The sequence below is a fragment of the Pongo pygmaeus genome, chromosome 3 (genome assembly GCF_028885625.2).
Source record: "Pongo pygmaeus isolate AG05252 chromosome 3, NHGRI_mPonPyg2-v2.0_pri, whole genome shotgun sequence".
NCBI lineage: Eukaryota > Metazoa > Chordata > Mammalia > Primates > Hominidae > Pongo > Pongo pygmaeus.
In genome coordinates, this window is record NC_072376.2 from 109,988,687 (window position 1) to 110,012,408 (window position 23,722).

General features: G+C 35.5%; 1 protein-coding gene and 1 long non-coding RNA gene across 3 annotated transcripts in view; one reads left to right on the forward strand and one right to left on the reverse strand.

Annotated features, from left to right (window-relative positions):
• Nucleotides 1-23,722, reverse strand: part of STPG2 (sperm tail PG-rich repeat containing 2) — a 786,467-nt gene that overhangs the window by 115,469 nt on the left and 647,276 nt on the right. The window lies entirely within an intron of this gene.
• LOC129035390 (uncharacterized) overlaps nt 1-23,722 on the forward strand; it is a 126,752-nt gene that overhangs the window by 93,372 nt on the left and 9,658 nt on the right. Inside the window, exon 4 of the long non-coding RNA XR_008502181.2 lies at nt 327-374. This is a non-coding gene — a long non-coding RNA (uncharacterized LOC129035390). The remainder of the gene's footprint in view (nt 1-326; nt 375-23,722) is intronic.

A 23,722-nucleotide genomic window follows, 5' to 3' on the forward strand; every position in this document is an offset into this window, starting at 1 on the left:
CGACATCTCACATTTACCTTTACTTCTTTGCTCAGTTGTGCCTAGCCACTACAATTTTTTTATTTAAATGAATTTATGTACATGTTTATATATAAATTCCAGATGCTTTATTAGCTTTTAATAAACATTTTATTTAAATATAGCTTTAGGTTTATAGAAAAGTAGTAGAAAGGATATTAGAGAGTTTCTGTATATACTATACCACTTTCTTGTATTGTTTTTTTGATCGTTTTTTGTTTATTGTTTTTGAGAAGGAGTTTCACTCTTGTCACTTAGGCTGGAGTGCAATGGTGTGATCTTGACTCACTGCAACGTCTTCCTCTCAGGTCCAAGCGATTCTCCTGTGTCAGCCTCCCAACTAGCTGGGATTACAGGTATGTGCCACCATGCCTGGCTAATTTTTGTATTTTCAGTAAAGATGGAGTTTCACCACGTTGGCCAAGCTGGTCTTGAACTCCCGGTCTCAGGTGATCTGCCTGCCTTGGCCTCCCAAAGTGCCAGGATTACAGGCGTGAGCCACTACACTCGGCCTCTCCTATTGTTATTATCTCACATTAGTATATTTGTTATTACTAATGAATCAATATTGATACGTTACTGTTTAGTAACACCATATGCTTTTTCAGATTTCCTTAGCATTCACTGAATGTTCTTTTTCTATTCTGAGATCCCATCTCGATACCACATTACATTTAGTAGATCAGGTCTTTGTGTGGCTTTATACCGCCCTCCTTTCTATTGCTGTATAGTATTCCATTACATAGATGTACCAAAATTTGATTTTCCATTCACCTACTGAACAACATCTTGGTTTCCTCAAGTCTTTGGCAATTTTGCATAAAGCTGTTGTAAATATTTGCATGAAGTTTTTTATATGGGCATGAGTTTTCAATCAGTTGGGTAAACACCTAAGAACACAATCATTGGATTGTACAGTAAAGCTACATTTAGCTGTGTAAGAAATTTTATAAAAAGTTTGTGAAATATTTGGGGGAAAAACATAAAAATGCAATACAACAGTAAAAAAATGACACAAATGAAAGTACACAGTATAACAACTTCTTATATAGCATTTACATTGCATCAGGTATTATAAGTAATCTAGAGATTACTTAATACTTTGGAAGATGCCAAACTATCTTCCAAACTAGTAGTGGTGTCACTGTTCATTCTGAAATTAATTCTGTTCCAGTCAGTGTTGTTCTTCATCCTCACCAGCAGTTCACCAAGCTCTGTCACCCAGGTTGGAGTGCAGTGGTGTGATCTTGGCTCACTAAAACCTCTTCCTCCTGGGTTTAAGCAATTCTCCTACCTCAGCCTCCCAAGTAGCTGGAATTACAGGTGCACACCACCACGCCTGGCTAATTTTTTTATTTTTAGTAGACACAAGGTTTCCAAGGCAGATCTCCAACCCCTGACCTCAGGTGATCTGCCTGCCTTGGCCTCCCAAATGTTCCTCATATTTTTACATGCTTATTTACCCTGTCACTGGTACTTGCCTGGTACATGTCACCATATAATAGTAGGGATAAATAGTGGGTGAATTGAATTATTCTTCAACAGAATATTTGCAAGAAATCTAAATGTATTCTTGCATAGGTATATATCAACAGTCATAAAAGATCATATTTATGTCCACTCAATTATAGTACTCAACATATACACCCTTAAAAAAAGTCATGATTTTTTTCTGCTCCTCTGTTTTCTTCAGCTGGAATAGTTTCAGAATTGTATTAAGTTAAGTTCTTTCCCCTGGAGAGTATAACTTTATTTTGGAAAAGGTTACAGTCTTACTTCATAATGGTTACTCTTCTCTCCCTTGAAGGAAACTTTCCAGGATTCAGGCTAGGAGAACTTGTTGGTGAGCTACTAGAGAGAAAGCACGTGAATATGTGGGTTAGAAAGCCTGGAGCTTTCTAATTACCAGGCTAGTTCTGGATCAGCCTCCAGCAATTTGTCAAAATTACCATTGTACTTATTCCTCTCAGTTGATGGATCCAATGGCTTCAACTCCTGATCTCATTTGCTGTGTCACTCTGTATTTGTCTCTGTCCAGATTTCAAAGTCATGGCTGTTACTGCAACTTGTTTTTAGATGGGTCCAAATGAAGTCATTATTTTTCATTTTGTCTAGATTTTTCTTATTGTAAAGACAAGAGTGATGACTTTCAAGCTCTTTATATATTAGAGCGGAATCCAGAAGTCTATTTGGATATTTGAAAAATATATCTGTTCTTTGTGTATATATGCTTTCCAGGTTTTTCATTCTGTGTTCTATTATATCATTTGTTTAATCATATTAATCATATATTTCATAATCTCTTATCAGATTCTTTTATCTTATACAGTATTCTCTTGTATCCATAGGGGATTGGTTCCAGGAACCCCAGTGGATATCAAAATCCTCAGATGTTCAGGTTCCTGATATAAAATGGCATCATATGAGCATATAACCTATGCACATCCTCTCATATATTTTAAATCATCTCTAGATAACTTATAATACCTAATACAATGTGAATGTTATATAAATAGTCATTATACTGTATATTTTTATTTGGATCACTTTTTCTGTTGAATTGTACTTTTTGATGTTTTTCTCCAATATTTTTGATCCGTGGTTGGTGAAATCTGTGGATAAGGAATCCACAGAGATACAGGGTCAACTGTAATGTTCTTGAGTATATTAATTCTCCTGTTGTTTACATGTGTTTATTCTTCCTCACAGTGGTTTGTAACTTTTTGGTTGTTGTTGTTGTTGTTAACTCATTTTCAGAGTTTAGGAAAGAAAAATTTGTTCAAAACCAAAAATAGCCCTATGGAGAAGTTTTGTGTTTGTTTCTACAAGATTCCAGGGTTTTAAATAAATCCTTTATATCTATGTATTATAATACCAAAAGGTAATAAAAAAGCCTAGCCATACCTATGATTTATGCAAGCCCACCATTTGAATTTTTCCTGTTCAAAATATCCAGCCATATCCAACTTGTAGCACCAAGGCCGTAGAGTTTATTTGTCTGAGATAGAAATTTTTGTGTTTATAAAGCCTTTCTGAGTATGTAATTAATAGAAGTTAGGATACATCTGCATCACTTTTGTTTCCAAATATCTAGATATGCCCTAATCAGTCAACTCTTAGTGATAATGGTTAAGATGAGTATGCTTTCTTGAACTATACTGTCTACATTTAGAGTCAAGCACTGCCTCTTAATAGTTTTGTGAATGGGACTAGGTGCTCAGCTTCCTTTTCCACTAATGGGAATGAGCAGTTCTTAGAAGAGGGCTTGGGATGTAGCAACTGATCAACATTTGTTAGTTATCTGTGGTATTTACTAATATTCTGTTTCTACTTCTTTCTTTGGATTTTAAGTATTTATTTTTCATATAAAAGTTTTAACTTTTTAGATGAATAAGTCTATTACATTTTTCTTTTGTGAGTTTCTTCCATCGTTTATGGTTATATTATTCATACCTTCCCAGAGTTTAACAAAATCATCCAAAACATATGTAAACATAGCAGAAATGTAAGAACAAAAAATGAGCTGCTTGAATAAGTCAGTAAATTAATGAATATTAGAAAAAGAAACTAGTGATCTTTCTCCACGTCATTTCAGAAAACTAGATCATAGATTATTTGATGCCATGTATCATGCATTCAAGTGTGAAATAGGATTACCTATAAGTTGAGAAATAGTTACAGAGTTTGTTAAAGATATTTGCAGTAGACTTTTTAGCACCCAAGCTACTATAGTCAAAACCGACAAATGTGTGAAGAAAAAAAATAGTTAACATTTTAGTGACATTTTTAAAAAGTTCACAACATTCAAAAGAAATACTATAGCTGGGAAATGGAAAATGACTAAGTTATCTCCAGTATCTGAAAAAGGTCACAAGAATTGCATAGCCACTGAATTTAACCCTATCTTTTGGGGAAGCCTTAACCAGACATTGCTCTGACTTTATTACAATCAAAATCTGATTATATTTAAAACCTTACAAAACGAGTATTTTTCATTTTCATGGCAATCATAAAAGAGGTTTATCATTTCATAAATTAAAATGTTAAAAGTATATGATTTTAATTTGATGATTTTAATATTTTAAGTTGGGTAAAAAGCACATAAATTCTTAATCATATATTACCATAATCAAATACTCTTCTTCCTTTATTCATATAGAAAAAAAAATCCCAAGCATCATCACTCAATACTAATGGCAAGAGTAAAACAGAATAACCAGATGATGATTCACCAAACGAAGTTTTCAACTTTAAAATAAATTACATATATAATGAGTTCAAGAATTCATTTTACATTCATACAGTATTCATGTTATATGAACCACAAGGCATATTAATAATAAAGTGTTTCATAAAGCCTATTAAAAAGAAACCAGTCTGTTAACTGACTATACTCAAAATGGAAATGGAGAAAAAACCATTATGAGAAAGTAGGCAAATAGGCTAAAAAGTTTAGATTGTTTTGTTGACTGGATCAGGAGATAAACGCAAACACAAAGTAGGCTAATGCAAAATAATTAGATAGAGAGCAAGGAACACTGCCAGGTACTCTATAAGTCATCTCATAGTTTGAGTAAGAATATGGCTGATAGAGTTATTAAAGCTGCTTTTGCTTTTTTTTTTTTTTTTTTAAGATGGGATAGGGCTCTACCTACTGCATTAAGAATGGATTTGTTCCTAGGTAAGGTTCTTATGTGGCATACTACATAGACTGTAGAGAATAAACATTGTATTATCTCTAAGAGAGTAAGTTGACAGGAAAAAGAGAGGCATTAGCATGTTTAAAGATTTTGCTACATATCCTCATAAACACTAATCCAGTGATTAAATTATACTTTAACAGTCCGTCATTAATTTCTTGTTTAAACAACAAAAAGTAAAAGAAAAGCTTCTATATCTAGATTAAAGTTTATAAGACTCTAAGAGATTAGTTAGTACACAAAATATTTGTCAAACTTTTTTTCCAATGTAATGGTTTCTTCAAAAATTTGTGACAGTGACAAACTCGTGCATTACATTTTATTAATCTTTGAAAGCAATGATGGAAAGTTATTTCTTTGGGTTTTAAAAGTCCATATCTATGCCCAACCAAGTTTGTTTATTTTTTAATTAATCAAAAATAAGCACATTCTTTTCTTTTATGATTGACTATCAAGAAGGAAAACTCTAGTGCCTTCTGTGCTATCCGAAAATGAGCTCAATTGCACAGGTTGCTATAACTGACGTCACCTAAATGGGAGCTCCGTACAAGCATCAGTCATCTCCTTTTGTGCTTTATTCCATTTCTCTTTCTCACATTCCTAAATGTATTGCATGCACTACTTTATAAAGCTCTGTATCTGGCACCTTCGCTTTTCAGAAGAAAAGATAGTTAAACGTGGTAATAACCAGTCCAAGCAGATTTTCTGGAGGTGGTCATTGTAAATAGAATCCCTAGACTATTAAATTTTTTCCTATGCCCTATAAACACTATAGAACAGCAAATCTACTCCCTCCCAGTTCAGATGAATCCTATTTCCTTCCCCTTAGGCAGAGAAAATTCTTCCATGTGTCAAATAGCCCCATAGTGATTTGGCCTATGCAGTGGAATAGGAGAATGAAGAAAAAGATATCTAAGAAAAGCAGTTTTATTTAGTCAGGCTACTTTAAGGTTTCTCACAGATAACTAAGAAACACAAGCTCTCCCCCCTTGACCATCTGGCTTCTCTTTCCACATAGATATAAAAACTACAACAGAACCAAAATAAAAACCGCATACAACCAAAGTTTACTGCCTTCAAAATATTATAGTATGTTGGTCTATACAATTGAATTAGCTGCCACTTTTCTATGAAATATGGATGAGAAAAACAAAGGTTGGTGATACTCTCACATATCTGGAAGTATTTTGTTTTAAACTCAGGCAAACATGCACCATCATGATATTCAGGTAGTCCTATTAAAATCCACCTGTTTTTTGGCTAAAGGGAATGCTCAGTTTTCTAAAATAACAACCCAATGACATTTATAATTTTTTTAAATGCATGTTAATATATTAAAGAACTGAGTTCATGCTAAATAATTTGGATTCGAAATAACTGTAGTCATTCTCTACTTTTTTTGGAATAAAATGAACCAAAACCAGAAATGAAGAAATATTGATAAAGCTAATCTGTAACAGCTGGAAGAAAATGTTGATGATAGGCTTGACAGAAACATTGGGTTGCCCCATTATTAATGGTAGTAATGTAGAAGAAGGTACCAAATATAACTGGTAGGATGTTGCCAACAGAGAAAGTACAGTGACAGAGCAGAATCAGAGAGGAAGATACTAGGTTCAGTTATGGACATTCTGAGTATGATATGTCTGAGGGATGCTAGGATAAGGAAGAGAGCGGAGGTCGTACATTTGAATCTAAGATTCATGAGATATAAAATTAGTCGTTTCTGACCCAAGACCTCAAGGAAGACAAAAACCAGAGACCCAAGCAAAACCAAGTAGAAAGACCAAGCTCATAGAGCCAAAAAGGAAGGTTGAAGAAATGCCACAGAAAGACACAGACACAGAAACTAAAACATAGAGGCAGAAATCTCCATGTCAAGAAGTCAAAAAGGCAAGTGGGAACATGTGTGCCAAAAAAAGGTTGTGTTTTATGTGCAGGTCAGGACATAGTGAGAGAATGACTGGAGAGAGTACAAAGGACCAGTAACCAAATGAACAGACAATTAAAGAGATTTTAATTTGAGCATGTATTATTTCTAGGAGCTATGTGTAAATAAATAGAAATTTACATGAGTAAAAAATATCCTTCTGTAACAGTGAATCCTGTTGAAACCACTGCATATGATGAGCTATGATTGTAGATGGTTTATGCTTATTTCCGTCTTATAAACTAAAATGAAAGTCAGATTCAGGACAATTATTTTCTGATTTTTAATTCCAGCCTTCTCCCTCAGGAGAGAGAGAATTAACAATAAAATAAAGTAAGGAGGCATTGAGATTAGAGAAATATGATAGATGAATCCTCTTAATGACAGTTGGGTGATTTTAAAACACAGCTGACTGAGACTGGAGGCACATTTGCCTTTCTGGTTTGTACTACATTTTCAAAGATTTTTCACTAAACATTTTCTGTGTTTTACAGTGTCGGGGGAAAATTATTTTGCAAGGAAGAATTTGGCACATTATATATTTTTCCCAAAATATATTCTACTACCTTTCAAAATATAGTATACAACATGTAATCTTTAATATATAGTAGTCCCCCTTCATCTGTGGGGAATATGTTTCAAGACCCCTAGTGGATGTCTGAAATCATGGATGATACCAAACACTGTATATACTATGTTGTTGTTTTTATACACATTCTTATGATAAAGTTTAACTTATAAATTAGGCACAATAAGAAATTAACAACAATAATAATAAAACAATTATAATGAAATACTGTAATAAAAGTTATATGAATGTGGTCTTTCTCTTTCTCTCAATATATCTTATTGTACTGTACTCACAATTCTTGTGATAATGTGAGATGATAAAATGCAATGAGATGAGATAAGATGAGGTGAGTGACTGACATAGGCATTGTGATGAGATGAAGTGAGCTGAATGACATAGGCATTGTGATGAAGTGAAGTGAGGTGAATGACATAGGCATTGCGCTGTAGCATTAGGCTACTATGGACTTTCTGATGATATGTCAGATTGAGGATCATCTGCTTTGGGTGATCCTGGATCATCAAGCCATGACAATATCGATGGTTGGGTATTAGGAGTAGACAGTGTCAATGTCAATGTTAATGACTAATGAGTAGGTAGTGTATATAGCTAGATACACTGGACAAAGGGATGACTGACATCCTGGGCAGAATGGAGCAGGGCAGCCTGAGATTTCATCACACTACTTAGAATGGCAATTTAAAACTTACTAATTATTTATTTTTGGAATTTACCACTTAGTATATTTGGATTACAGTTTGCTTTGGGTAAGTAACTAAAACTGCAGAAACCGAAACCACAGACAAGGGGTGGGGAGCTACTGTACTTGATTTATGGTGAAATGTGCATCTTTATAGAATTGTTACATATTACTATGTCATGTACAATATATTGATTATCACAAAATTTAAACTGTCAGTTATCTGAGTAAATGTTTCCTGGCCACAATCTCTAGTTGAAACAATAAAAATAGTCATATTCATATTATTAGAATAATAATGCTATTGCTAATAATTCAATGTTTTGCAAATAATCTTAGAATAAGTAATTGAAGTGATTCTTGTATATAGTATATATTTTCTCTGCAGCAAAATACTGAAATACTTCTCTGGAGATCCATAGATATTCTGAGAAGGTGCCTCAGGGACCATCTTAGGGGAGGAACTAAATAGAAGTGGGAAAAAAGATCAGCACCCAACTTTCCCCCAGAACAGCTGCAATTGTATGTTCATCCTATTGACTTCTTATTTTAAAATTCATTTTAAGACAACGTTTTAATGTTGGGAAAAATAAAACTTAATATTCCAAGAAGAAGTTTATATCAGTTAAGAATTAATATTATAAATACAATATGAATGGAATTTGAAAAAAACATTTTCTGAGTGTTTATAGATTTATCTGAGTAATGCTATTCCTTCAGTTTTGTATGACTCAAAAACAAGTTTTTATACAGCAGGTACATCCCAATGGTAAATAAAATTTTTTCTTTCTTTCAAATTCACAAATTAGTTTTAAATATACATCACACAAAATCACATGAAGGCTGATTTATTTGAGAACATTTATGTGCATATTGAGTGTGAATAGTACTTTGTAAGAAGCTTATAAATCATTCCTCCATCATAACAACAACTAGAAAAATAAACAAATCAACAACTCTTCTTAGTTTCTTCAGAGAACTGAAGTTACAAGACAAACCATTGCCCAGAAAACTGAAGGGATAAATAGAAACAGTGAACTACAACTTAGTGGGGCAGAAATTCATTCTGAAATTTCTGTGGGAACCAGTGTTACGGTAGGAAAATCTGAACTGTAATTGATGAATTGCTGGAGGCTCAGTGTGGACAAGTTTAAGAGATAAAAACTCCAGGGAGATGCAGTCAGTGGGTATCCCCAAACTTTGGTGAGTTTCACCTCCAGGAGCTTGCCTTGGTTCTCACAGTGAATACTGGAGAAACATCTAGTGCTTTCAGCAGGGAAAGGGGAAAAGGAACCATTTTGCAACATGTGAGAGTATTCTGTTCTTAGCAAGGCCTGCTCTCGGGAAGAAAATATGTCCATACAAAACCTGCACACAGATGTTTATAGCAGCTTTGTTCATAATTGCCAAAACTTGAAAGCAACCAAGATGTCTTTCAGTAGATAAACTAATTATTAATTATTTTATTACCTAATTATTAACTGTGGTACATCTAGATAATGGAATACTATTCAGCAAGAAAATTAAATGAGCTACCAAGCCATGAAAAGACATGGAGGAGCCCTAAATGCATGTTACTAAGTGAAAGAAGTCAAACGGAAAGGCTACATGTGATTCATCCTATATGTCATTCTGGAAAAGATAAAACTATGGAGACAATAAAAGGATCATTGGTTGTTGCAGGAAGTCAGGGACCCTGAACGGAGGGACGGGCTGAAGCCATGGCAGAAGAATGTGGATTGTGAAAGATTTCATAGACATTTATTAGTTCTCCAAATTAATACTTTTATAATTTCTTATGCCTGTCTTTACTGCAGTCTCTAAACATAAATTGTGAAGATTTCATGGACACTTATCACTTCCCCAATCAATACCCTTGTGATTTCCTATGCCTGTCTTTACTTTAATCTCTTAATCCTGTCATCTCGTAAGCTGAGGAGGATGTATGTCACCTCAGGACCCTGTGAAGATTGCGTTAACTGCACAAATTGTAGAGCATGTGTGTTTGAACAATATGTAATCTGGGCACCTTGAAAAAAGAACAGGATAACAGTAATGTTCAGGGAACAGACAGATAACCTTGAACTCTGACCGCTGGTGAGCCGGGTGGAACAGAGCCATATTTCTCTTCTTTCAAAAGCAAATGGGAGAAATACTGCTGAATTCTTTTTCTCAGCAAGGAACATCCCTGAGAAAGAGAATGCGCCCCTGAGGGTAGGCCTCTAAAATGGCCCCCTTGGGTGTGGCCGTCTTCTATGGTTGAAACTGTAGGGATGAAATCAGCCCCAGTCTCCCACAGTGCTGCCAGGCTTATTAGGACGAGGAAATTCCTGCCTAATAAATTTTGGTCAGACCGGTTGCTCTCAAACCCTGTCTCCGGATAAGATGTTATCAATGACAATGCGTGCCCGAAACTTCATTAACAATTTTAATTTCGCCCCGGTCCTGTGGTCCTGTGATCTCACCCTGCCTCCATTTGCCTTGTGATATTCTATTACCTTGTGAAGCACGTGATCTCTGTGACCCACACCCTATTCATACACTCCCTCCCCTTTTGAAAATCACTAATAAAAACTTGCTGGTTTCACGGCTCGGGGGGCATCACGGAACCTACTGACATGTGATGTCTCCTCCGGATGCCCAGCTTTAAAATTTCTCTCTTTTGTACTCTGTCCCTTTATTTCTCAAACCGGCCGACGCTTAGGGAAAATAGAAAAGAATCTACATGAAATATCGGGGGTGAATTTTGCCTGATATCTGGCTGAATTTCCCCTGATAATTGGTCCCAGAGGTTAGGGAGGAAGGAGGTGGAGAACAGAGGGTTTTCTTTGATCCCTGAAACTATTCTATACAACAATTTTGGATACATGTCATTATACATTTGTCAAAACCCATGGAATGTACACTAAGAGTGAACCCTAATGTAAACTATGGACTTTAGATGATCATGTTGTTGTCTCAATGTAGGCTTATTGATTATAACAAATGTACTACTATGTTCTAGGATGTTGACTGAAGGGTTGTCTGTTTGTGGGAACTGGAGTTTATGAGAACTCTCCATACATTTTGTTCAATTTTTCTGTGAACGTAAAATTGCTCTAGAAAATAAAGTCTATTAACTAAAAAAAAAAAAGACAAGAAGACATTAAAAATGTTGGCTTTCTTGCATTTTCCATTTCATTCTTAAAAGCAATGGTCAAGGCTGAAATGAGAACATGAAAAAGTGATAATGGTGGAGGTTGGGGGGCAGATAGTAAGGATTCCTGTGGGATGGTCATTTTATCACTAGTATTACTTAGAATTGCCAGCTCATGGTGATAATAGTCCAACTGACTTTTAGTGGCTTTGAACATAATTTTAAATTTTTCTACAATATACTCACTTATTGCTTGCATGTAAGGCAAATTTTCCATACTACCCCTTGGTATATATGAGGGACAAGGAAGATGGTTACAGGGAAGGAGGAAGTTTAGCCAGAATCCTTTATGACTTTTAGAGAGAAAAGCCTACATTAATGTCATTACTTTCTTTTTAATTTCTTTTATTGAATTTTTATAAAATTATAAAAAAGAATGCTCACTGAAGCCAGTAGAAAAAAACCCCACAGAGCTGTATTTTTAAAAGTTAATAAATCACTAACTCTCCTCAAATACAAAATTCTTACCTAGCAGGTAGCAAATAACTTTTTGTGTGGGTTGACCCATACTTTTCTCTTACTAAAACAAATATACACATAAAGATTTAACTTACATAAATATATGGCATTATGTAGTATATATAATTCTTTAACATGCTTGTTTAGTGATATATATGGTTCTCTACAAGTTAATTCATATAGCATTAATTCATTTTCTTAATTATTCATTCACTCTATTAGCATATTTTTGTTAAAAATATACCACTGTAATTTATTCAAATCTTGCCTATGGATAAGACGGTGTTGCTTATAAAAATATTGAATAAACATCTTTGAAAATAGAGCCTCATATATAATTTAATTATTAGGGATAGTTTCTAAAACACAGATTTTGCTGGGGGCAAATAGTTTTTCCAAAAATACTTTAGCACTGAATGTTTTCATTCTTTATTTTGCCAAACTTTTGTTGAAAACAGTATATTATTGTTTTGATTAATATTTCTTTGCCAAATAATTTGAATTTCTTATGTTTATAGGTCATTTACCCTTCCTCCCAATGAATTGCATATTTGTATATTAGGTGTGTTATGACTTTTTCTTAGAAATCTTCACTCTTTAACTACAATGTATATTGTATACAATGTTTATCAAAAAGTTTTCACTTAATCTAACATATATGTATATATGTTATATATAATACATATACAATATATGCATATATGTAAAATATGTATATAATATATATGTACCATATTCTACATATGTTATATTCCATAAAATATTGTGTACTGTATATTACATATGTATGGTTGGTATGTGTGTACAGGTCCTACATGAGTTTTCTTTTCATTATTCCACAAAATTCATCTTCTGTCATACTATCACCCTTGTTCACACTGCTTCACTGTTAATTGCTCTGCTCTCCCCTAACATACCATGAACACTTTGACCTTAGAGCTTTGCACTTGTTGATCTTGTTGAACAGAGGCTTTGTCTTCAGATTGTTGCCCGGAATGACCCCTGACTGCTTAGATGCCTCTCCTGAAAGGTCCTCTTCACAGAGACTTTCCCTGGCCGCTTATCTAAAAGGCCAGCCAACCACCACCATCAGGCTCATTCCTGTGTGATTTTGGTTTCTTTTTTCTTTATGCCACTTACTACTACCTAAAATAAAAGTTAACTTGTTTATATGTTTATTTTTTCTCTGTACCATTAGAATGTAAGCTCTTGGAGGAAGAAATATTGTCCATCTCTCTCATGCCTGTATACCTAGTGCTAAAGACATGTGGGCATTTAGTAAATTTGTTAAATCAATGAATGTATGAATTAATATATTGTATTTAATTTATAATGTGGTAAATACTTGAATAATATTCAGTTTTCCTATACAGCACTGTGGCATGTTTTCCATATATGTTCAGGTTTTATTTGGTATCCTAAAACAAACTTCTATAGTTTTCTTCATATGTATCCAGTAACTTAGTAAATTTACTTCCTAATATACCTAGTTTTATTTAGGACATTATAATGCCTAGTTATATTTTCATAATCAAAATTTCCTAATTTGTTATTTTAACTTTAAAAATTTTTCTATATATAGCTTGTTCAACTGACTTTGCAATATTCTCCTACTAATGCTAATAGTTTTAATATCATTTCTTTTTTCTTTTTGCCATATACACGTTATTCATATCTCACATTGTAACATTTTTTCTGCTTATTTGATTATTTTTCCATATTGCATTGTTTAGAATCTCTAAAACAAAATTGAATGATAGTGATTCTAGAGGATATCACTGTCTCCATCCAGATTTTAATGGAAATAAGATTAGTGTTTTAACATTTAATATTATGCTTGCTATGAACATTTTCCATATAGTCTTTAAATTGTTTTAATGTGCTATCAAATTATATTTTAGTTGAGCTTATTATTAGGACAGGTCCCTGAATTTTGGAAGCAGTTTTTCAGCATCCTTTAAAATAATTACATTGTTGTTATCATTTAAGTTACTATTACAATTAGTTACATTGGAATATTTTCTTTCATCCCAACAATAAACTCCAAGCGGTTGCAAATATTATTCTTTTTCTGAAGCAGTAAATATTTACTGATCATGAGTAGACACCTGACACTTTTCCAAATGACATCTTCAAATGGACATATCAAACAGACAGTTGGATAATTAATTTCGGAGTTTGGGGACAAAACCACAGCCAGATTGGAGATAGTATTTGGGAATCACCAGCATGGAGTAGACCAACCTATAACAATTTCAAGGTCCTGTCATTGGGTTGTGAACAGTTCCTCTATTAAGAGTCCTCTGAGTGTGTGTGTATATGTGTGTGCACATGCATGCACATATTGCTATGTAACCCCTCAGTAAATATTAACTATTTTTTTTGGTGTTACTATTTTATTTTACAGTAGCTTATATAGTAACTGTCATTATTTCTATTAATTTATACCAGTCACATTTGTTCTCTGACACAGGGGTCATTTATAATAACAATTTATCATTTCGTATAACAGTTTCCAATTTTCAGCTCTGAACTCCTAATCACCTGAGTGGATGCCATTAGTTCTAGGGATTTATTTGTCCTTATCCTCCTAGAAAAGTATGCAAAGAAAAATTTTCTATCATTTTAATCTATCCTCAATCATCAGGTGTTCTTTATGATAGTTTGCCTTCTTTTTTTTTTGAGACTGACTCTCGCTCTGTCACCCAGGCAGGAGTGCAGTGGCACGATCTCGGCTCACTGGAAGCTCTGCCTCCCAGCTTCACGCCATTCTCCTGCCTCAGCCTCCCAAGTAGCTGGGACTACAGAAGCCTGCCACCATGCCCAGCTAATTTTTTTTTTTTTTTTTTGTATTTTTAGTAGAGATGTGGTTTCACCATGTTAGCCAGGATGGTCTCAATCTCCTGACCTTGTGATCCACCTGCCTCGGCCTCCCAAAGTGCTGGGATTACAGACGTGAGGAACTGCGCCTGGCCTCGCTTTTTAAATGATTAAAACCTCCTCATTTCCTTGTTTTTGTCATTATCTACTATTGCTTCTCTATATCCTTTGACAAATCTTATCCCTAGTTTACATTAATTCAACACATATTTGTAAATCACCTACTACGTGATAAAAACTAGCATGTTAACTAAATAAAAATGCATCATGCACAGGTAAGGCTTGTGAAGAACAGGAAGTCTAATTAAAGAGATTAAGCTATTGCATAAGTAATAATACAAGGTAGAAACTAACACATTTATGATATAAAGGATGAAAACGTTAAACAGATTCAAATGAGGTTGCTGGTATTTCTGCATGGAGTGACAGGCAAGCTAATATTTAAACTGGGTTTTGAAACATGGATTGATTTTGGAAATGATAGGTAAGTGATACACAAAGCAGAGTAAACAGAATGCACAAAGTAAATAAAGCGGAAATACTGAGTCAAGTAGTATGGAGAATCACAAGTACTTTTATTAAGCTAAAACTATAAATATAAAACGAACTAATAGAAAGTCATGTTTAAAAAGCACATTGGAATCAGAAAAATGGAGGGCTTAGGAGTAAATTAAGACTTTTTACTTTTTACAGTGACCCGATCATTTTATTTCTGATAGATTAAAAGGACAGCAATTTGAAATATGAACTGGAAAAATTAATAATAGATGATCACTGTAATTTTCTTATGATAATCTTGATGACTGCCAATTAGTAGGGCAGTATTTGTTTTTATCTTGTACACCATTTTGTCCTGAATCTTTTTTTTTTTTTTCTTTTATTGTAATTATTATTATTATTATTATTATTATACTTTAGGTTTTATGGTACATGTGCCCAATGTGCAGGTAAGTTACATATGTATACATGTGCCATGCTGGTGCACTGCACCCACCAACTCGTCATCTAGCATTAGGTATATCTCCCAATGTTATCCCTCCCCCCTCCCCCCAACCCACAACAGTCCCTGAAGTGTGATGTTCCCCTTCCTGTGTCCATGTGTTCTCATTGTTCAATTCCCACCTATGAGTGAGAATATGCGGTGTTTGTCCTGAATCTTAAATTATTTCAACATAGTCTCTAAATTATGTAGATTGCTTTTTAAATGCTACTTTTTAATTATTTTTGTACTCATTTGGTTATAGTTTAGTTTTAATGAAATTAACTCTATGATATGTTTGTTAGGTTTTCTCTTTTGCTAAAATTTTAATTTCATTATGCTATCACAATTGCCTAATAATTCAAAATGACTAAAAAAAATGAGGAAGGGCTTGTCAACTGTATCGCTAGACTTACCATACATTACTAATTTGTTAAATTGATTTACAAGTATCCCAATGATAAACACAAAATGAACCCCAGAAACCAAGCCAAATATATATATATGTGTGTGTGTGTGTGCGCGCGTGCGCGCGTGTGTGTGTGTGGACTTTACATGTGAAAGACCAGGCAGTATAAGTAATTGGATGATGGATGCAAAGACAATTGTTCATCCACATTAATAATAATTGGATCTCTACAACAGCATACAAACACAAACAAATATTAGATTGATTAAATATTTAAATATAAAAACAAAAAATTTGAAACTATTAGAAGGATATATATAGCAGAATATGTGTGTGTTTATGCACGTGTATACACACACACACACACACACACACACACATTTAGGCATAGATAATGATTACTCAAACAGGAATCAAAATACTTAAAATAAATAAAGAGATTGCCAATTTGCCAAATCACTGATCGTATATATGTGTGTGTGTCTATATATGTATACACATAGTTGATTTTTATCAACTCTAAGGTTAAGGGAAAAAGATTATTCTGAATATCCTTCAGATTACACTTAGCATGACAACCTTATTCTCACCAAAATGCACCAGACTATAAATGGTATAAAGTACAAACTCTTCTGCATAAAAGATAAGAAGCTTTCAAAATCTATCCAAAATCCCTGATTAAAATAGTCTTCAAAGAATACTACATAAAGATAAATAATTTAGTGGACTATAAATGTCCTTTCGAATCTGACATTCTATATTAAATAGTGGATTGCACAATAGAAATTGCTGTAGAATTGATTAGCATCTAGATTTCTCAAATGGAGTCCTTAAGACATTCCACAGATTTTACACTAACCAGATTTTAGAGTCTTCAGGAAGATTTTAGAATTGGATATCTGTGACTAATGTAAATAGATTAAGGTTTCCATTATAGATCAAGACAGAATAACAAAGACAAAATTTACTCTCTTTTATTCAACTCCTAGAAAACTAGGCAAAATATATGAAACGATTGTCTTCAGCTATTGAACAACAGAAGGCACAGGACTATGATACTCAAGAAAAGGGAAACAAAGTGATTCCTACAATTGAACCAGCTTATTCTTTTGTAGCAGTAATGGATAATTTGTTTCCATATTTGCTGAAACTATAATTCTGTAGATCCAGGAAGCTGCACAAATAAGCATAGGGCTGAAAAACTATTTTGCACACTTGTAATAAAATATACTTAGCAAGTTAAATGAAACTGGTTATATGAAAAGATCAGTATAACTGACAAACTTCAAACTGATAAAAAATATAGAAAAGACAAAAATAATATAAAGCAAGAGAACCTCAATACAGATCTATAGATATTAGACAAATAAGGGAAAATTATGCAAAGTTAATACATTTGACAAAATATAAAAGATAGACAAATTCCATGAAAGATACAAACCACCAATGTTCACTCAATATGACTGAGTTAACATGAATAGCCCAGTTTACTAAAGAAATTGAATATCATTTAAAAGTCTTTCCCGTTTACCCATTTAAAAAAAGAAAACAAAAAATGAAATGGGAGGCACAGATTGCTTCAGTGATGAATTTTATCAGACGTGTAATAGAAAATAATGCCAATTCTACTGAAACTCTTTAGAAAAGTGAAGGAGACAGATCTCCTTATCTCATTTTAAGAGGCCTGTAATATCTCAATACCAAAACCGATAAAAACATTATAAAAAAGATATTGGACTCTAGTTTTCTTTAATTATAAAAACATTATAATTCCCAGTAGAAATGTATGAGAGTATCAGTTACTACTAATCATTAACACTGGATATTTTCTTTTTAATTTTAGCTGTTGTGGTAGGTGTGTAATGTGATTTTAATTTTGCATTTCCCTGTGACTAATAATGTTAAACACCTTTCTTTTTTTTTATTATTATACTTTAAGTTTTAGGGTACGTGTGCACAATGTGCAGGTTAGTTACATATGTATACATGTGCCATGCTGGTGTGCTGCACCCATTAACTCGTCATTTAGCATTAGGTATATCTCCTAATGCTATCCCTCCTCCCTCCCCTCACCACACAACAGTCCCCAGAGTGTGATGTTCCCCTTCCTGTGTCCATGTGTTCTCACTGTTCATTTCCCATCTATGAGTGAGAACATGCGGTGTTTGGTTTTTTGTCCTTGCGATAGTTAACTGAGAATGATGATTCCCAATTTCATCCATGTCCCCACAAAGGACATGAACTCATCATTTGTTATGGCTCCATGGTATTCCATGGTGTATATGTGCCACCTTTTCTTAATCCAGTCTATCATTGTTGAACATTTGGGTTCGTTCTAAGTCTTTGCTATTGTGAATAGTGCCACAATAAACATACGTGTGCATGTGTCTTTATAGCAGCATGATTTATAATCCTTTGGGTATATACCCAGTAATGGGATGGCTGGGTCAAATGGTATTTCTAGGTCTAGATCCCTGAGTAATCGTCCCACTGACTTCCACAATGGTTCGACTAGTTTACAGTCCCACAAACAGTGTAAAAGTGTTCCTATTTCTCCACATCCTCTCCAGCACCTGTTGTTTCCTGACTTTTTAATGATTGTCATTCTAACTGATGTGAGATGCTATCTCACTGTGGTTTTGATTTGCATTTCTCTGATGGCCAGTGATGATGAGCATTTTTTCATGTGTCTTTTGGCTGCATAAATGTCTTCTTTTGAGAAGTGTCTGTTCATATCCTTTGCCCGCTTTTTTGATGGGGTTGTTTGTTTTTTTCTTGTAAATTTGTTGGAGTTCATTGTAGATTCTGGATATTAGCCCTTTGTCAGATGAGTAGGTTGCGAAAATTTTCTCCCATTTTGTAGGATGCCTGTTCACTCTGATGGTAGTTTCTTTTGCTGTGCAGAAGCTCTTTAGTTTAATTAGATTCCATTTGTCAATTTTGGCTTTTGTTGCCATTGCTTTTGGTGTTTCAGACATGAAGTCCTTGCCCATGCCTATGTCCTGAATGGTAATGCCTAGGTTTTCTTCTAGGGTTTTTATGGTTTTAGGTCTAATGTTTAAGTCTTTAATCCATCTTGAATTAATTTTTGTATAAGGTGTAAGGAAAGGATCCAGTTTCAGCTTTGCACATATGGCTAGCCAGTTTTCCCAGCACCATTTATTAAATAGGGAATCCTTTTCCCATTTCTTGTTTTTCTCAGGTTTGTCAAAGATCAGATAGTTGTAGATATGTGGCGTTATTTCTGAGAGCTCTGTTCTGTTCCATTGGTCTATATCTCTGTTTTGGTACCAGTACCATGCTGTTTTGTTTACTGTAGCCTTGTAGTATAATTTGAAGTCAGGTAGCATGATGCCTCCAGCTTTGTTCTTTTGGCTTAGGATTGACTTGGCAATGCGGGGCTCTTTTTTGGTTCCATATGAACTTTAAAGTAGTTTTTTCCAATTCTGTGAAGAAAGTCATTGGTAGCTTGATGGCGATGGCATTGAATCTATAAATTACCTTGGGAAGTATGGCCATTTTCACGATATTGATTCTTCCTACCCATGAGGATGGGATGTTCTTCCATTTGTTTGTATCCTCTTTTATTTCATTGAGCAGGGGTTTGTAGGTCTCCTTGAAGAGGTCCTTCACATCCCTTGTAAGATGAAGTCCTAGGTAATTTATTCTATTTGAAGCAATTGTGAATGGGAGTTCACTCAGGATTTGGCTCTCTGTTTGTTATTGCTGTGTAAGAATGCTTGTGATTTTTGTACATTGATTTTGTATCCTGAGACTTTGCTGAAGTTGCTTATCAGCTTAGGGAGATTTTGGGCTGAGACAATGGGGTTTTCTAAAAATACAATCATGTCATCTGCAAACAGGGACAATTTGACTTCCTCTTTTCCTAATTGAATACCCTTTATTTCCTTCTCCTGCCTAATTGCCCTGGACAGAACTTCCAACACTGTTGAATAGGAGTGATGAGAGAGGGCATCCCTGTCTTGTGCCAGTTTTCAAAGGGAATGCTTCCAGTTTTTGCCCATTCAGTATGATATTGGCTGTGGGTTTGTCATAGATAGCTCTTATTATTTTGACATACATCCTATCAATACCTAATTTATTGAGAGTTTTTAGCATGAAGAGTTGTTGAATTTTGTCAAAGGCCTTTTCTGCATCTATTGAGATAATCATGTGGTTTTTGTCTTTGGTTCTGTTTATATGCTGGATTACATTTATTGATTTGCATATATTGAACCAGCCTTGCATCCCAGGGATGAAACCCACTTGATCATGGTGGATAAGCTTTTTGATGTGCTGCTGGATTCAGTTTGCCAGTATTTTATTGAGGATTTTTGCATCAATGTTCATCAAGGATATTGGTCTAAAATTCTCTTTTTTGGTTGTGTCTCTGCCAGGCTTTGGTATCAGGATGATGCTGGCCTCATAAAATGAGTTAGGGAGGATTCCCTCTTTTTCTATTGATTGGAATAGTTTCAGAAAGAATGGTACCAGTTCCTCCTTGTACCTCTGGTAGAATTCAGCTGTGAATCCATCTGGTCCTGGACTTTTTTTGGTTGGTAAGCTGTTGATTATTACCACAATTTCAGATCCTGTTATTGGTCTATTCAGAGATTCAACTTCTTCCTGGTTTAGTCTTGGGAGAGTGTATGTGTCGAGGAATTTATCCATTTCTTCTAGATTTTCTAGTTTATTTGCGTAGAGGTGTTTGTAGTATTCTCTGATGGTAGTTTGTATTTCTGTGGGATCGGGGGTGATATCCCCTTTATCATTTTTTATTGCGTCTATTTGATTCTTCTCTCTTTTTTTCTTTATTAGTCTTGCTAGCGGTCTATCAATTTTGTTCATCCTTTCAAAAAACCAGCTCCTGGATTCATTAATTTTTTGAAGGGTTTTTTTGGTCTCTATTTCCTTCAGTTCTGCTCTGATTTTAGTTATTTCTTGCCTTCTGCTAGCTTTTGAATGTGTTTGCTCTTGCTTTTCTAGTTCTTTTAATTGTGATGTTAGGGTGTCAGTTTTGGATCTTTTCTGCTTTCTCTTGTAGGCATTTAGTGCTATAAATTTCCCTCTACACACTGTTTTGAATGTGTCCCGGAGATTCTGGTATGTTGTGTCTTTGTTCTCGTTGGTTTCAAAGAACATCTTTATTTCTGCCTTCATTTCGTTATGTACCCAGTAGTCATTCAGGAGCAGGTTGTTCAGTTTCCATGTAGTTGAGCGGTTTTGAGTGAGTTTCTTAATCCTGAGTTCTAGTTTGATTGCACTGTGGTCTGAGAGACAGTTTGTTATAATTTCTGTTCTTCTACGTTTGCTGAGGAGAGCTTTACTTCCAACTATGTGGTCATTTTTGGAATAGGTGTGGTGCTGAAAAAAATGTACATTCTGTTGATTTGGAGTGGAGAGTTCTGTAGATGTCTATTAGGTCTGCTTGGTGCAGAGCTGAGTTCAATTCCTGGGTATCATTGTTAACTTTCTGTCTCGTTGATCTGTCTAATGTTGACAGTGGGGTGTTAAAGTCTCCCATTATTATTATGTGGGAGTCTAAGTCTCTTTGTAGGTCACTCAGGACTTGCTTTATGAATCTGGGTGCTCCTGTATTGGGTGCATATATATTTAGGATAGTTAGCTCTTCTTGTTGAATTGATCCCTTTACCATTATGTAATGGCCTTCTTTGTCTCTTTTGATCTTTGTTGGTTTAAAGTCTGTTTTATTAGAGACTAGGATTGCAACCCCTGCCTTTTTTTGTTTTCCATTTGCTTGGTAAATCTTCCTCCATCCTTTTATTTTGAGCCTATGTGTGTCTCTGCACGTGAGATGGGTTTCCTGAATACAGCACACTGATGGGTCTTGACTCTTTATCCAATTTGCCAGTCTGTGTCTTTTAATTGGAGCATTTAGTCCATTTACATTTAAAGTTAATATTGTTATGTGTGAATTTGATGCTGTCATTATGATGTTAGCTGGTTATTTTGCTCGTTAGTTGATGCAGTGTCTTCCTAGTCTCGATGGTCTTTACATTTTGGCATGATTTTGCAGCGACTGGTACTGGTTGTGCCTTTCCATGTTTATTTAGTGCTTCCTTCAGGAGCTCTTGTAGGGCAGGCCTGGTGGTGACAAAATCTCTCAGCATTTGCATGTCTGTAAGTGTTTTATTTCTCCTTCACTTCTGAAGCTTAGTTTGGCTGGATATGAAATTCTGGGTTGAAAATTGTTTTCTTTAAGAATGTTGAATGTTGGCCCCCACTCTCTTCTGGTTTGTAGAGTTTCTGCCGAGAGATCCACTGTTAGTCTGATGGGCTTCCCTTTGAGGGTAACCCGACCTTTCTCTCTCGCTGCCCTTAACATTTTTTACTTCATTTCAACTTTGGTGAATCTGACAATTATGTGTCTTGGAGTTGCTCTTCTCGAGGAGTATCTTTGTGGCATTCTCTGTATTTCCTGAATCTGAATGTTGGCCTGCCTTGCTAGATTGGGGAAGTTCTCCTGGATAATATCCTGCAGAGTGTTTTCCAACTTGGTTCCATTCTCCCTGTCACTTTCAGGCACACCAATCAGACGCAGATTTGGTCTTTTCACATAGTCCCATATTTCTTGGAGGCTTTGTTCGTTTCTTTTTATTCTTTTTTATCTAAACTTCCCTTCTCGCTTCATTTCATTCATTTCATCTTCCATCACTGATACCGTTTCTTCCAGTTGATCGGATCGGCTCCTGAGGCTTCTGCATTCTTCACGTAGTTCTCAAGCCTTGGCTTTCAGCTCCATCAGCTCTTTAAGCCCTTCTCTGTATTGGTTGTTCTAGTTATACATTCGTCTAAATTTTTTTCCAAGTTTTCAACTTCTTTGCCTTTGGTTTGAATTTCCTCCTGTAGCTCGGAGTAGTTTGATCGTCTGAAGCCTTCTTCTCTCAACTCGTCAAAGTCATTCTCCATCCATCTTTGTTCCGTTGCTGGTGAGGAACTGTGTTCCTTTGGAGGAGGAGAGGCGCTCTGCTTTTTAGAGTTTCCAGTTTTTCTGCTCTGTTTTTTCCCCATCTTTGTGGTTTTATCTACTTTTGGTCTTTGATGATGGTAATGTACAGATGGGTTTTTGGTGTGGATGTCCTTTCTGTTTGTTAGTTTTCCTTCTAACAGACAGGAACCTCAGCTGCAGGTCTGCTGGAGTTTGCTGGAGGTCCATTCCAGACCCTGTTTGCCTGGGTATCAGCAGCGGTGTCTGCAGAACCACAGATTTTTGTGATCCGCGAATGCTGCTGTCTGATCATTCCTCTGGAAGTTTTGTCTCAGAGGAGTACCCGGCTGTGTGAGGTGTCAGTCTGCCCCTACTGGAGGTGCCTCCCAGGTAGGCTGCTCGGGGGTCAGGGGTCAGGGACCCACTTGAGGAGGCAGTCTGCCTGTTCTCAGATCTCCAGCTGTGTGCTGGGAGAAACACTGCTCTCCTCAAAGCTGTAAGACAGGGATATTTAAGTCTGCAGAGGTTACTGCTGTCTTTTTGTTTCTCTGTGCCCTGCCCCCAGAGGTGGAGCCTAGAGAGGCAGGCAGGCCTTCTTGAGCTGTGGTGGGCTCCACCTAGTTCGAGCTTCCTGGCTGCTTTGTTTTCCTAAGGGAGCCTGGGCAATGGCGGGTGCCCCTCCCCCAGCCTTGCTGCCGCTTTGCAGTTTGATCTCAGACTGCTGTGCTAGCAATCAGGGAGACTCTGTGGGTGTAGGACCCTCTGAGCCAGGTACAGGATATAATCTCCTGGTGCACCGTTTCCTAAGCCCGTTTGAAAAGCACAGTATTCAGGTGGGAGTGGCCCGATTTTCCAGGTGCCGTCTGTCACCCCTTTCCTTGACCAGGAAAGGGAACTCCCTGATCCCTTGCGCTTCCCGAGTGAGACAATG